The sequence below is a fragment of the Aegilops tauschii genome, chromosome 4 (assembly GCF_002575655.3).
Source record: "Aegilops tauschii subsp. strangulata cultivar AL8/78 chromosome 4, Aet v6.0, whole genome shotgun sequence".
NCBI classification, from domain to species: domain Eukaryota; kingdom Viridiplantae; phylum Streptophyta; class Magnoliopsida; order Poales; family Poaceae; genus Aegilops; species Aegilops tauschii.
The window spans coordinates 337,209,824-337,222,514 of NC_053038.3; positions in this window are offsets into that span (position 1 = coordinate 337,209,824).

Consider the following 12,691-nt stretch of genomic DNA (forward strand, 5'->3'; position numbering starts at 1 on the left):
TTTCTTTGCTAGGATTGTTTTAGGCATAATAGGAGTTCTATAATAGCTTTTGATGTGATTCTTTTTGCTACTAGTTTGTATGATGTTTTCCCTTCTGTTAGTTAGCAAAACCAATGCTTAGGTTCTGTTAAGAAAAGTTTTAGTTGTGTAAAACTATTTCTTAGTTGTTGCTTGTTATGATGAAAACCTTGATTTGCTTTCTCCGAGTTTTTCTTTGGTTTTGGTTTGAGTGCTTAGGTGTTTTACTTCAACTTGTTGTTATGTTATATTGTGCTATACTTATTTGTGATATTGTTTGACTCGGTAGAATTCCCGGAGTGCGAAGCCTGCTATTATGTTATATTGTGCTATACTTATTTGCTTTCGAAGACCGTGAGCCAGGCAAGTCCTTTGATCATGTTTTTACAATACCTATGATTTTATTGCATTAGAGTTATACCTCCCCACCATGCATGCAGTAGGAGAATTTTGTTAAGTTATGTTCTTGAGTAGTATCATGAGGTAGGATGAACCCTTCTCCCTTGTTACCGATGCCCGGGACGATGTAGTTTATTTTGCTATGCTCGTAGACGGGGTTGGTTGAGTGATTCATAAGGGAGATGCGAGAGTTAAGATGAGGAAAACCCCACGACATCAAGCTCAAGATGGACTTCAAAATTCACTACTAAGGTGGAGGATGGTTGACGGGCACCCTGGAGAAACCAGCGGATGGCCAGGATGCATGGAGAAGCGCCATGACATCTTGCGGAAAGCTTCACCCAGCCACGAAGAGACGGATGGATACCCCATTGACCGGAAGCTTACATGTGCAGCCGCAAGCCATTATGGGCTCTGGCTGGGTTGACCCTAGGCGTGACTCTGGCCGGATGGTGCTACGAGATGTAGAAGAACGGTAGGATTGGATGGGCACCGGCAGTGGCCCAGAGGAACTCTTCGGAAGACCCTGTTTCGTTCGTCCCGTCTTCAAACACCAGGCAGTGCGAAGACTTAAAGGAGGGAACGATTCTTGCGGGTAAATTGCACAAACCTCTGCAGAGTAACAACCTAATCGATTTGCCGTGTCCCCGGTTACGGACAAATGAGCCTCTGGGATTGGAGTATTTCGGATATCTCAACACCGAACTTAATAAACTAATTGAGGGGTTATTTAATAATTGGGAATGAGACATTGGTTGGCGGAACCATCTCAATAACTACCAACATTTTGTAGTAATTGCAAACAAGTTCATTGTTGTAGGGAAAACCCGGCTTTTTCGCAAAACAATGAAACTTAGAGCCCCACAGCCAAATTGCATATAGTATTAGTAATTTTATTGTTGTTCTCTCTTCATGACTTGTCGGCATATTCAAAATGCTGACCTACACGGCTGCAACGTCTTATGTTGCAGAGGAGTTTTCCGATCAGGAGTGAGGCTACGATCCACGCTTGGCGATTGCCCTATGGAGTCGGATGGACTCGCTATTCGTCTACGCTTCCGCAGCTTTATTTAGTTTATTTCTCATGAGTTGGCCTTCGGCCGAATTTATTATGATGTAATAAAGACTCGATATGAGAATCGTGTAATAAATTCAGGTGTGATCTTGGGATGAATCTTTGCATCAATGTACTGTGTGTGCTAGCATGATCTTGGGATGGTACAGCTACACAGAGACTTGACCAATTTCGGGTCGGGTCGCTACACGGAGTTGTTGAAGAAGGACACCAAATTCAAATGGACCGAGGAATGTGAGGCCAGTTTTCAGGAGTTGAAGAAACGTTTGGTTATAGCCCCAGTGTTGATTCTTCCAGATCAATGCAAGGATTATCAAGTGTATTGTGACGCTTCTCGTCGAGGACTTGGAGCAGTGTTGATGCAAGAGGGAAGAGTTGTTTCATATGCCTCACGACAGCTCAAACCCCATGAGTTAAATTATGCTACACATGATTTGGAGCTAGCAGCCGTAGTGCATGCATTGAAGACATGGAGACATTTTCTCATCGCAAACCATTGTGAGGTGTACACGGATCACAAGAGTTTGAAGTATATCTTCACGCAGAAGGAGTTGAATCTCAGGTAGAGGAGATGGTTGGAGCTCATCAAGGATTATGATATGAGGTTGCACTATCATCCCGGAAAGGCTAACGTAGTAGCCGATGCGTTGAGTCGCAAGAGTCATGTCAATACACTCATGACCGGAGGATTACCCAAGGAGTTAGCCGAGGACCTTCGCGAGCTATGTTTGGAGATAGTTCCGAGAGGCTATGTAGCAGCATTGGAAATTCAGTCTACCTTGATGGATAAGATCAGGGAAGCTCAGAAGACTGACAAGGAGATTGCCGAGATAAAGGAAAGGATGAGCAAAGGAAAGGCCAAAGGATTTCGTGAGGATGAGCACGATACCTTATGATTTGAGGATCGCGTATATGTGCCTAATGACCCCAGGATCAGGAAGTTGATTCTGCAGGAGGCCCATGATTCGCCATATTCGGTTCACCCAGGAAACACCAAGATGTATCTGGATCTGAAGGACAGTTTCTGGTGGACCGGAATGAAGAAGGATATTGCGGAGTATGTAGCAGTTTGTGATGTATGTCAGAGAGTGAAGGCAGAGCATCAGAAGCCAGCGGGATTACTACAGCCATTGCCGATACCCGAATGGAAGTGGGACAAGCTAGGCATGGATTTTATCATAGGATTGCCCAGGACTAGTTCAGGCTATGACTCGATATGGGTTGTAGTCAATCGTTTGACGAAGGTAGCTCATTTCATCCCAGTGAAGACCACTTACACCAGTGCTAAGTTGGCAACGATATACATGACCAGGATCGTATGTCTGCATGGAGTTCCGAGGACCATTGTATTAGATAGAGGAACCCAGTTTACCTCAAAGTTCTGGAATCAGTTGCATGAGACTTTGGGTACCAAGCTAGAGTTCAGTACAGCCTTTCATCCACAGACAGATGGACAGACCGAGAGAGTCAATCAGATTCTGGAGGACATGTTGAGAGCTTGTGCGCTAGATTATGGATCTAGTTGGGACGACAATCTGCCGTATGCAGAGTTCTCTTACAATAACAGTTATCAAGCCAGTTTGAAGATGGCCCCTTTCGAAGCTTTGTACGGAAGGAGGTGCAGGACACCGTTGTTATGGGATGAAGTTGGAGACCATCAGTTGTTTGGACCAGATTTGATTAAGGAGTCTGAAGAGAAGGTTAAGTTGATTCATGATAGACTCAAGGTAGCCCAGTCTAGGTAGAAGAGCTATGCGGATTCTAAATGCAAGGAGACAGTTTACGAAGTCGGAGACAGAGTGTATCTTCGTGTGTCCCCACTTCGAGGAGTTAAGCATTTTGGAGTTAAGGGAAAGTTAGCACCACGTTTTGTGGGACCATACAAAGTTTTGGAACATATGGGAGAAGTTGCTTACAAGTTGGAATTGCCAGAAGGATTGTCAGGAGTTCATGATGTGTTCCACGTTTCCCAGTTGAAGAAGTGCCACGCAGAGATGGCCGATATTCCTTCTGAGAGATACAGTGCCACTGGAAGCGATTCAGTTGGATAGAGATTTGACCTACGAGGAGAAACCAGTGAAGATTCTCGAGTTTGCCAGCCGAGTCACACGCAGCAAGGTTATCAAGTTCTGCAAAGTTCAGTGGAGCCACCATACCGAGGATGAAGCCACCTAGGAACGAGAGGAAGACCTACAGAAAGACAACCCGCACCTATTTTCTAGCCAACCTGAATCTCGAGGGCGAGATTCATCTTAAGGGGGGTAGGTTTGTAACATCCCAAATTTCCAATTTGGAATTTTATACATTAGATCATCATTGCATATCATATTTTATTGCACTTTTGGTTGATCCTAGAAATTATACGCAACTCAAGGATCCATAGAGAGAGTTGGGGATTTCGTTATTTTCATATTTGAGTTTTCTCAAATTTTGAAAGAGGATCAGTTGGTTTCAATCATTTTTCTCTTCAAATATTTCTTATATAAAAATAAAAGAGAGGGGATAAAATGACTTCTCCAAAATAAAGAAATATTGGAGGAAAAATATTAAAATCAAATAAGAATTTTATTCGGAGTTTTATTGCTATTTTATTTGAATTAGGAAAAAATGCGTTTTTAAAAATTGCATTAGAGGCCCAAATAAATGTTCACTTTGTCCACTATATTTTTAGAGGACAGGGTAAATTTATTTCAGGATTTTTGGAGTCCGTTTAGTATTTCTTTTATTTGTTTTTCTACGCGACGGAATTATTTAAAAAAATCGAGCCAACCTACCGGGTCGTGTCCGCCCCGGACTCCGACCCGGCCGGCCTCTTATAAGGCCGAGGCCCGAGCCGCTAGCCCGCCGCCCCGCCCCGCAACCCTAGCGCCGCCGCCGACGCCGATCGCCATCGCCCCGTTTCGCCACCCCGCCGCCACCGCCGCCGCCGATCCTGCCGCCGACCGCCGCCACCGGAGGAGCCGCCGCCGACCTCGCCAGAGGTATAACCACCGCCGCCGCCGCCGGTTTATCCGAGAAAACTGTATGTTTTTTTAGAAAACCCTAGGTTATTTTTTTAGATCGGTTTTATGTTTTTTCGGTTTAGTTAAACAGCGGACATTCGTCCGTACGTTCATTTTAACGAACGATGTTCATCCGTTAGCCGCAGACAGCGAACGTTTGTTCGTTAGCCTGTTCGTCAGTTTTTCTTTTTCCAGGGTTTTTCCGCAATTATTTTCGATCGTGATTTCTGCCCAGATCTTCGTTTTAGTTTATCTTTTCGCTCGTTTATCGGAATCAGGCGATTCAAGCGCCTAGATCTTCGTCTCGAAGCCCTCTTTATGTTTAAACAACTTCAACAAGATTTTGGTACTGTAAAATTTGACTTTAGTCCAGATTAGTAAACGGATCTTGTTTCTTTCGCAGTTTGAGTTTCGTTGTTTCGTTTGATTTGATTCTTTTTGCAAACTGGAGTTCTTCAGTTGAACTTTCTGGTTAGATCTTCTTATTTGAGTTTTACCCGTGCTTCTAGTTGAGTGCTTATGTATGTTATTGTTTGTTTGCGATAGAGTACCCGAAGTGCGAAGCGTGTTACTACGAGTCTCTAGGTTTCGCGGATCATCAGCAAGGCAAGTAACACTTTGATCATACCTCTTTACTACCCAGTTTTTATTGCATTAGATCAACCCTCAAACATTGCATGGTTAGGATCTGTTTTAACATGTGGGTTTTGGGAAGTAGATGATGAGGTAGAACCTATTGCCATGTTTATTATCAAACCTTTGGGAGTTACTTCTACGTTATGCTTATATTGCTATGCTATGCTCGTAGACGTGGTTTGGGTGAGTGTATCCATGACAGATGTGAGTATTGTTAATTAATGGTTAACTTAAGGTGGCTACTTAAATACACATCTGGGTGGATTGCTTGAGGCACCGTGGAGTACCCAGTGGTTGTTAGGGCACCTGGATAATCCAGTGTTGTCCTAGGATATCCCGGAGTACCCTTGTGATCATCCTACGGTTCGCCACTCAGGCTCAAAGGGATCATAAGATTATTCATGCTAGAAACTTCCATGTGCAGCCACAAGCCAATATGGGCTCTGGCATAGTTGAGTAAGTTGCGTGAAGTTCTTGAAGAGGTAGACTAGCCGATGTAGTGGGTTGTAGTTGGTACTGTCTACCCAGAGTAGAGAGTTAATGCTTCAGAAAGACTGTGTCTCGAATCTCCGACCATGGATGTATTCGAGTCTTGTGGGGAAAAGTGCGCAAACCTCTGCAGAGTGTACAAACTAATCATGGTTAGCCGTGTCCCCGGTTATGGACATCTTGAGTATCTGGTTCTTGGATTATCATGTTGATCTCATCACTCTAAATTAATTTGATTGGGTTTAATGATGATGTTTAATTGGGATTGAGTTGGAGGAACCTTCTCAATGTTTAACAACCACCATGATAGTTAAACAAAATTTATTGCTTTGTTGTAGGGAAAATTTGGCTTTATGCAAAAATTGTAACCATAGAGCTTTCCACCAGCCATACATGCATGTAGTGATAGCATTTAATATGTTCATTACTCTATGTGTTACATTGCCAGCATATTCCATGTGCTGACCCGTTTCGGGCTGCAACATTTCATGTTGCAGACATTTCAGACGACGAGTAAGGTGCCATAGGTCGTGGTCTTTCACTTTGCTATGCCGTTGGAGTTGATGGACTCACTTTATCTTCCAAGCCTTCCGTTATTATCGTTTTTAGATGGCCTTAAGCCATATTATTGTAAAGAGTTCTCTTTTGAGACATTCGATGTAATAAGTGTGTGATTGCTACTCTGTTATAAATCCTCGAGTACTATGCGTGTCAGCATTACCGATCTAGGGATGACATTGATGCACAGAGACTAGACTGTTTGAGGTCTGGTCGCTACAATAAATATCCTTTTTGTCTGCCTGGATCGTTCATGGAACGACAGGAGGTAGTCGGTATCTTCTGCTAAGCGGGTTATTCTCAGGTCGAGTGTTTATTCACTTGCCATCGCATGAGAAAAGGGCAGTAATAGGGATGCCCAGTCCCAAACTGCAAAAAGAATTGATCTCTCAAATAATCAAACAAAAACTCTCAATGGAGTCATAACCTTTACTCTTTCTCTTGGGAACCACTACTAGCGTGTTTAGCATGGAAGATATTGATAACTGATGGTCGTGAAGTAAATGAGAGGGGCGCATTTCTAAATATTTCATTTACCTCTGTTTTAAAACATGAGCTCTCGCACCTCTGCAAATCACTGCTTCCCTCTGCGAAGGGACTATCTATTTACTTTTATGTTGTGTCATCGCCTTCTCAAATAAGCACCAGTACTTTAGAGCACTGTTGTCATGTTGATGCATTGTGTGTAGCTAATGTTGGGTGCATCATGACTGGATCTTTTCTACCATGAATTACAATGTTTAGTAGCTGCTTGAACTTTGGGGGTGCTCTGCATTTATGTTTTGCGGTCTCATAAAGGGCTAGCGAGATACCACTATTGTCATATTATATCATGGTTGTTTTGACAACATGTTGCTATTTGAGATATCTTGTTATTGCTCTCTAGTTGGTTATGCCATTGATATGAGTTAATATAATTTTTAAGAGTTATTGTCGACATGGTTACTTATAATCTTTGCTGAAAACTTGGGTGCTGTTTAAGCTTATTTATGAAACAAGAGCAAAAGAGTTTGTAAAAGTTTTTCTTTTTCACTTTCAGTTTATCAACTAAATTGCTTGAGGACAAGCAAAGGTTTAAGCTTGGGGGAGTTGATACGTCTCCGTCGTATCTACTTTTCCTAACGCTTTTCCTCTTGTTTTGGACTCTAATTTGCATGATTTGAATGAAACTACCCCGGACTGACGATGTTTTCAACAGAACTACCATGGTGTTGTTTTTGTGCAGAAATAAAAGTTCTCGGAATGGAACGAAACTTTGCGAGGATTTTTTATACAATAAAAGAAAATATCTGGAGCCAAGAACCACCGGAGGGGGGCACCTGGGTGAGCACAACCCACCAGGGTGCACCACCCCCTCCAGGCGCGCCCAGGAGGGTTGTCCCCACCTGGTGGCTCCGACGACCCCTGAAATCGACGGTATAAAATCACATATTTCCAAAAAAATCAGGGAGAAAGAATGATCGCGTTTCACGAGACAGAGCCGCCGCTGTATCTTATTCTTCATCGGAAGGCCAGATCTGGAGTCCGTTTGGGGCTCTGGAGAGGGGGATCTTCAATCTTCGTCATCACCAACACATCTCCATCCCAATTCCATGATGCTCCCCACCGGGAGTGAGTAATTCCTTCGTAGGCTCGCTGGTTGGTGGGGAGTTGGATGAGATTCATCATGTAATCGAGTTAGTTTTATTAGGGCATGATCCCTAGTATCCACTATGTTCTGAGATTGATGTTGCTATGACATTGCCATGCTTAATGCTTGTCACTTTGGGCCCGGGTGCCATGATTTCAGATCTGAACCGTTAAAGTTATCACCATTATATCCATGTTCTAGATCCGATCTTGCAAGTTATAGTCACCTACTACGTGTTATGATCCGGCAACCCCGGAGTGACAATAGTCGGGACCACTCCCGGTGATGACCGTAGTTTGAGGAGTTCATGTATTCACTGTGTGTTAATGCTTTGTTCCGGTTCTCTATTAAAAGGAGGCCTTAATATCCCTTAGTTTCCAATAGGACCCCACTGCCATGGGAGGGTAGGACAAAAGATGTCATGCAAGTTCTTTCCATAAGCATGTATGACTATTTACGGGATACATGCCTACATTATATTTATGAACTGGAGCTAGTGTCGTATCGCCCTAGGTTATGACTGTCTCATGATGAATATCATCCAATGAGTCCGTGATCCAGTGCCTACGAATTTATCTTATATTGTTCTTGATAAGTTACTACTGCTGCTACTGCTATCGTTACTGCTACAAAATCACTACTATCACTGTTACCATTACTATTGATGTTGCTACTATCATCAAAACTATCATACTACTTTGCTACTGATCACTTTGCTGCAGATAATTAATCTCCGGTTGTGGTTGAATTGACAACTCAGCTGCTAATACTTGCAAATATTCTTTGGCTCCCCTTGTGTTGAATGACTTGAATCTATAAATTTGGGTTGAATACTCTACCCTCGAAAACTGTTGCGATCCCATATACTTGTGGGTTATCACATCCTCACCGACCAACCCAATCACGCTGAGATCGGCATGGCTTCGCCAAAGAGGTTATACATTTGTTGCATCGCTTTTTTACTCTACATGTTATATATATTGTCCACTGAGCACACGTAGTAACGTGAAATACTATTAGTCTAGCGTACTATATGACAAGCAGTGAGGTACCAGGCAACTTAGCTGTCCATGATGGACTCTCTTGAACGCCATCATTATTTATCTCTGTGTGTTTGAGTTGTGCATTTGTAGATGGGCGTGGGAGTTGAGCTAGTAGGGAAGTGGACTGGGTCCAAAGTAGTAGAAGTGGCACAAAAACATTTTTTGAGTGTAGGCTTTTCCCTGCTCAAGCCTGCCTACTAGAATCGCCAGTGCTTGAAAGGAAGAGTGAAGGAAAAACATAGGAATTAGAAAGTTTCCTATGGTACTACTATTCATGCATTTGGTTCAAAGGAATGGAGCAAAGGAAAATTGTAGGATTTGTTCCTTTAGTGTCTCCTTGAAAGAAAAACTGTAGGAATTTTAATATCCACTTGTCCTCCTTTTCAAATTCCTATTCATGAAGAACAAGACTAAGAGATAGTAGCATAATAGCATTATAACCGTACATTTTCTTGTGGTTTAAATTAATCTCGCCATGCTTCTTTGCATCCTGTGATCTTCCAATTCTTGTGAACCAAACACCCAGATTGGCAGAAATCCTGTGTTTTTTAATACTCTATTTTGCACGTGCATTCCTATCCTATTCCCGTGTATTTCCTATCCCTGCATTTTTAGAACCCTCAAATTCAAACAAGCCCTTACACAATTGCTCCTGTTACATATATGTGTCAAAGAAAACCTTGTGTGGTTTGTCCCGCTCCTGCTGCACAGTGTTCCACCCCAGCTCAGCTACTCCAATGACGGAAGGGTTCACCACAGCAGGGATCCGCCCTCCAGACTATCTTTCGCCGCCTCAGATCTTCTTCCCCGCCGTTGGCAGCCACGACAACTGCATTACCATCAACAACCGAGCAGATGACCTCGAGGACTACACGGGTTCGCAAGAGAGGTCGCACTCTTCCGTGTCTGCTTACGTTATGCATCGCTTAATATTACATGCTACTTTATCATGCTGTTCATTGATTGGACTCTGAGTCATCTCCAAACTAATGCTCAAACTTGAGTGTTTAAATGGTTATGTTGTACATATCAGGGCCGCAATCAATACTATCTACTATCTAGTCAATCTCTGGTGACTACTATGAGTTTCATGTTGGGTGGGAAACAAACAGTAAAGAAGCCATAATCTGTATTTTTAACTGAAGCCATTATCTGCTAGCTATCATTGGTTTTGGGTCTATCCATAGGTTGCTACCATCACTCTGGATTTCTCCATGCACTCCTTACATAATCTCACTATGTTTTATTCCTATGCATGTCAGTTATTGTACGCAATGGAACTAAACATGTAGAGCAAAAGAGATAGCCTTGTGTGGCAATAAAATTTCATGCAGACGTCGCTCCATGGTGGGTGCAAAGGCAGCCCCCCTCCACCCATTTCGGATTGTAATCAAGAGGAAGATAACTGTTCTGAGGGAGATTCACAAGGAGAAGACCACTCCTATTTTACCCCCTGAGGTCTTCGCTCTAACTTGGCATGCCGATGTTGGTAATATCATGCATATGGTGCCTTGCATTGCTTACGTTGCACATCAAATATGTCATCTGCTTAGTTTAGACATGCTTTATGTGAATGCCATATGTTTAGTTTATTTATCATATATGTGAATTATGCAACGCCATCTTGTTTAGCGAGGCATCATATATGTGAATTTTGCAATGCCATCCTGCTGAGCCAGTCATCTTATATGTGAATTATATCATGCCATCCTTTTTTTCATTACGTATTACATTTGTCAACAATGTTAGTACATTCAACTACTCTTCGTGTGCATCAGCCATTTGGCACGGTGATGGAAAATTTTGGAGTGAAAACAAGGTCTTCAGAGCAGACTATGCTATCTGACGAAGCGCATATCTCGCTGGTTACGGATAGCTCCTCAGAGGAGGATTCAAAGACAGATGACCAGTCCTATTCCCCCCCCCCCCCGAGGTGTATGCTCTAACTTGGCAGGGTTATGTTGCTCATATCGTGCGTATGGTGTCTTGCATTGCTATGTCATTTGCTTAGTTTAGACATGCTTGGTGTGATTGCCACCTCTTTAGTGTCTAATTACCATATATGTGAATTATGCAATGCCATCTTGTTGCAAGACATTATACATGTGAATTATGCAATGCTATCTTGTTGCAAGGCATTATATATGTGAATTATGTAATGCCATGCTGTTTAGCCAATCATCATACATGTGAATTATATCATGCTATCCTTTTTTGTATTCTGTGTTCCATTTGTCGACAACGCTTGTATATTCAACTACTCTTCCTGTGCATCAGCCATTTGAAGCAGTGATGGAAGTATCTGGAGTGAAAACAAGGTATTCAGAGTGGACAATGCTACCTCCTGAAGCAGACATCTTGCTGGTTACAAATAGCTCCTCAGAGGAGGATTTAGAGACATATGACTAGTCTTATTTCCCCCTGAGGTCTATGCTCAAATTTGGTAGGGTTATATTACTCATGGCATGCATGTTGTCTTGCATTACTTAGTTTTTACATCATATATGTGATTGCCATATGCTTACTTGCTTAGTATATAAATCATATATTTGAATTATATCATGCCATCATGTTTATATAGATAGCATCTATCTGAATTATTTCATGCCCTCTTTTATTCCCCACTGTCCATTGCACCTTACTATCATACAATGTCTGTACATTCAATTACTTTTCTTGTTTATCAGCCATTTGAATTGGAGAGGGTGATGGCAGTATCTAAGGGAGTAACAACACGGTCTTTAGAAAAGATAGCGCTACCAGTCGATGCAGATAGAACCACGGTTGTAGTTGCCCAAGAACTAGCCCCACCACACATAACCCAGACTCTCGCAGATTGTACCCCTACCCAGTTGGACAGAGAACCAGCTACACCCCTTCTAACCCCAACCCCAGCAGATAGTAACCCAATTCCAGTTGACACATCACTGTCTCCACCACAGAGCACCCAAACACGAGCAGTTAGTAAGGGAACTGCAGTGCCCAAAGCACGAGGACCACCACTCCGAATCCCAACTCAACGCTTAAATCGGAAGAAGAATTGTTCTTTGGTCAGGTTCTGTAGCTATGGTTGATACTCCTTTGCTCTTGCATCACTGTATTTACTCATACCAACTATTTTCAAATTTGAAGGATGGAATTGAAACTCCAATGGCGCAACAGGTATGTTTTAAACCTGTTTCTTTAACTGGTTTGCTGTTGTAACTTGCTCTATGTTGATTTCAGTTTCAATTGAATAAACAGTTATGTTCTTATGTCATGCACATTACAAGTGCTGTTATTGCTCTATAGTTTCCCACACTTATATTCTGTCTATTTTTCTTTGTCTTAAATAGATATTATTTGAACTTTGTCTCTATCTTGATTTGGCAACAAAAACTAGATTCATATAGACCATATAGTGACCATGGTACATAGATATATGTTTGTTTCATGCTGTTATTTTGTCCACTTTACTATTGAACTGATTTACCAAAATGAGTTTCATATACAACATGGTAAACCTGTGATGTGTCTACTTGTTTCTCTTTTAGAATGCGGAAAAAATATTGGAGAAGAGTACCCTGTTATGCAATGGTAAAGGAAGTAATGCAGATAAGGTTCAAGATAGCGAGACATCCTTGTTGGTCCCCAAGAAAGCTAATAAAAACTATCTTGATGACAGTGAGACAACCTAAAAGTCTTGTCTTGATGTAGTGTTCGAGTTACTGGCCACTACTGTTGGCACAAGATCTTCGAACTCGCTGCCTCAATCAGTTTGTCTCCCTGAGTCTCAACTTCAAGTTGAAAGACATCGATTAGATGTGCTGCGACACGAAGCCGAAGGACTGAGGAAGTCCCT